The sequence below is a fragment of the Marmota marmota genome, unplaced genomic scaffold (assembly GCF_001458135.2).
Source record: "Marmota marmota marmota unplaced genomic scaffold, marMar, whole genome shotgun sequence".
Classification (NCBI taxonomy): domain Eukaryota; kingdom Metazoa; phylum Chordata; class Mammalia; order Rodentia; family Sciuridae; genus Marmota; species Marmota marmota.
In genome coordinates this window covers 36,986,211-36,990,440 of record NW_025999842.1, presented here as the reverse complement: position 1 = coordinate 36,990,440, position 4,230 = coordinate 36,986,211, and positions in this window count along the sequence as shown.

The window sequence follows — 4,230 nt, the reverse complement described above, 5'->3', positions numbered from 1 at the left end:
CTCCACAGATTTACACACTCTATTACCCACAAATGTGGCCTTCCAGATTCAGTCTACAGAATTCCAGAGTGAAAGCATGCCCACCCGTTCAGTTTCCTCACCCTCTTCAACTGGTTATGTGAGCCATCAGACTCAAAGGGAAAGCAAGTTGCACTCACCAGCATATCTCTAACTTGAATCCTGTTGGGTACAATCCTTTCTGTGCCTATACCTCTGTGCTCTGCTAGGTACACCCTAACACACAGTAGGTGCTTGCCTGTACAGCATAGCAATATTTGCTATGACTTCACAGGCTCCCACAGGAACAAACTGCAGAGTGGCCTCTTAATGGCTCCGGCCTCAGCTCTCCATTTACCAGTTGAGAAACTCAATACTTTTCAAATACCAGCTCATTGTACAACCTCTGGTTCAGCTAAGCTCAGCCTGCTTTTCTGTCCCACAGTTGCTCCACGCCCAATTGGTCCATTATTTCTGTGTGTTATTATCCCTCACTTCTGCAGTTAACTGGTCCTGCTGTCACTGCTGCCACTGGCTTCAATTCAATACACTCTTTCTTATTCTTTTTTCAATATACTGAATTTATGGGTCTCTAAGTGCGGCTTCACATGACTAAATCAATCAGGGTCACTCCAAGTGAATTAGAATTGACACGAAATAATCACACAAAGAGAAATACCTTTTTCTTTGGGTTCAGTGACTGCTCCTCAGCCACAACTCCCCAAAGGAGGGCAAGGCAGGCAAGAAAGGAGGAGGAGCACTCCTCAAACCTGGGTTTTATTAAATGGGGGGAGCTAATCCATGGAACATTCTATCCAAAAAAAAGGGCAAAGGGTAGGGTTACAACAAACAGGTAGGTGTAATTCAACCCCATTAGGTGATGCCCACTCCTGGAGCTCATCTGAGTGGAGGTAAAGTCCAGTTGCATTGCAATGGGTGCAATACCCGTTCAGTACCCGGGACTTAAAAGGTGTGTATATAGCTACTGTCCCAAGTGGCTCCCAACATCTAAGAGTCTCTGACTGTCTGATATTGAATTTCAATGAATTATCTTTTCCTGCTGCTTGAAAATGTGGTACATACACAGAATGGAATATTACTCCGCCATAAAGAAGAATGAAATTATGGCATTTTCACGTAAATGGATAGAACTAGAGAATATCATACTAAGTGAAATAAGCCAAATCCAAACAACCCAAGGCCAAATGTTTTCTCTGATAAACAATGCTGATCCATAGCGGGTGGGTGGGGGAGGAAGAATGAAGGAATTTTGGATTATGTAGAGGGGAATGAGAGGAGGGGTGGGGCGGTGGGAATGGGAAAGACGGTAGAATGAGACAGTCATTATTACCTATATACATGTATGATTACACTACTGGTGTGACTCAGCACCATGTGCAGCCAGAGGAATGAGAAGTTATGCTCCATTTGTGTACAACGTGACAAAATGCATTCCACTACCATGTATAACTAATTAGAACAAATTAAAAAAAAAAAAAAGGGCTGGGATTGTGGCTCAGCGGTAGAGCGTTCCCCTAGCACGGCGAGACCCGGGTTCAATCCTCAGCATCACATAGAAATAAAGACATTGTGTTGTGTCCATCTACACCTAAAAAATAAATATTAAAATTTTAAAAAATCATCAGAAACATACAAGTGTTTCTTTAAAAGTAGAATGAAGGGGAATAGGGGAAGGGATGGGAGGGAAAGGGGATGGACTGGGGAATGAAATTGATCGAATTATACTGTTTTATTGTGTGAATGTATATTATGACAAATTAAAAATAATAATAAATTTAAAATCTTCACATAAAATAATATAAAAATTATCCATGATCCTGAATTCATTATAATTCCATGAAAAATTATGACTCTGTCAAACATATTTTGATACCATGCTCCTGACCTGGTATGTCGCTTAGAATTTTGTAAATGCCATGTCACCCTTTAGTCCAAACATTTCTTGAAAATTGATGTGGATTGTCTATAATGATTTTGGTTTGGGTCATTTCCTGGCTATTAATGAAAAGAGGGGGGTCAACTGTCTTCAACCCTTTCATTCTTTGAGGTTATTTATTTCAAATAAGTGGTCTGAGGTGAAATCATTATTGCTTAATTAGTGTATTTTTTTTTTTATGCTGAGGATATTTCCAGAATAAAATGGAGTATTTTGGAACAAGAACAAAAAAAAAAAAAAAAAAAAAAAAAAAAAAAGAGGAATAGATAGTTTGAACAACACTTATCTTTCAAAGAATTTGAGTTTGTAGCTAAAATTTTCCCACTATGGAAATGCCAAGTTAATATTACTTTGCAGGTAAATTATATAAATTATAACAATTAAGGAAGAAACCTCAATTTTAAATTTTTCTAGAAAATCAAAAGGAAGGGAAAACTTCTTGACTCATTCTGTGAAGTTAGCATTACCTGATAATAAAATAAGACAAACACATTACAAACCTGAAACACCAGCAAACAAAAAATAACATGAATACCCCAAACATGACATGCAAAAGTTCTAAACAAAACATTAGCAAACAACATATAAAAAGATAATACAGGGCTGGGGATATAGCTCAGTTGTTACAGTGCTTACCTTGCATGCACAAAGCCCTGTGTTCAATCACCAGTGCCACAAAAATAATAATAATAATAATAATAATAATAATACATAATGAATGAGTTGAAATTTTTTCAAAAAAACAAAGTTGGCTTAATACTAAAAAATCAATTTTTTTCCCCACGGAATAGCCTTCCCACTGGAATTCATAGGTGGTTTTTACAAAATGCAGATACCACATCAATGCTAAACAACAACAACTACTACAAAAAACCAGTTGCAGGGTCCAGGGTTGTGGCTCAGTGGTAGAGCGCTTGCCTAGCATGCATGAGGCACTGGATTCAATCCCCAGAACCACATAAAAATAAACAAATAAAGTTATTGTGTCCATCTACCAATAATTTTTTTTAAAAAAATTGCATTTCTCTATATTAGCAAACACCAACAGAAATTGAAAAATTTAAACGCCACTTTGAAAAGCATAAAAAAGTATAGTTTTCCTCCCAAACCCCTAGATTTAGAGATAATTCCCGCCTCCAGTACTGAGGATTGAACTCAGGGGCACTTTACCACTATGCTATAGTCTAAATTGCTGAGCCTGGCCTTGAACGTGGAATCTTCTGCCTGAGTCTCCAGAGATGCTGAGATTACAGGCATGCATCACCGCACCTAGTTCAGGGGATTAAACTGATAAAAGATCAAAATATTATGGGCAGAAATAAGACGTGAATAAATGGAAAGGCTTGTTTCATTCAAGCCATATGACTCAATATGTTACCATGTAAATTATTCTCATATGGTTCCACAGATTCAACGTAGCTCTAATCTAAAATGACAAGCTCGTTAAGGTTCACACGAAAACACTAGGGTTCTACCAGAACCAAGACAACTTTGAAAAAGAAGAATAAAATTGAAGGGCAATACTATCTGCTTTCAAGGCTCATTCTGAATGTACAAGAATCAAGACCGGGCTTTCTTTTCTTTTCCCCTCCCCTCCCCTCCCCATGCTCTCTCCCTCCCTTTCCTTTCTCTGCCTTTACTTACCTTCATTCTTCCTTCCTTCCTTCCTCTTCCTTTCTTTCTCTTCATTTTTAACAACTGATTTTTTTACATCAGTGTGAAGTTCCCTTTTTTCCCCACATCCTGCGGGAAAAGGAGAAATCTTTCAACAAATGCCAATGCAGAGCCAGACACAAAACGGTGACCTAAGATCTACTCTTGCAACATCTACTAAAATATTAGCTCTAATTGGATCCTTAATCTAAACCCAAAACCTAAAATGTACCAAGTGCGGTAGTGCACGCCTGTAAACTCAGCAACTGAGGAGGGGGACAGGAAGATCACAAATTCATGACCAACCTAAGCAATTTAGTGAGACTGGCTCAAAAAAAAAAAAAAGAGTTGGGATGTAGCTCAGTGGCCAATTGCCCCAAGGTTCAATCCCCAGAAAAAAAAAAAAATCTAGAATTTTTAAACTTTTACAGAAAACGGGAGAAGATTTGCGACCGTGGGTTAGGGAGATTCCTTGGAATCCTCGGTTCTCCTGAGCGGCCCCACAGCGCCCCCTTCCCGAGTCCGGCCTTGAGCAAGCCGCTAGATCCCAGCGGCGCTCCGCCCTTCACCCCGCCCACGACCCTCCTGGCCCCTCCTCAACCCGCGCGGCTCCGCCCCGCTCC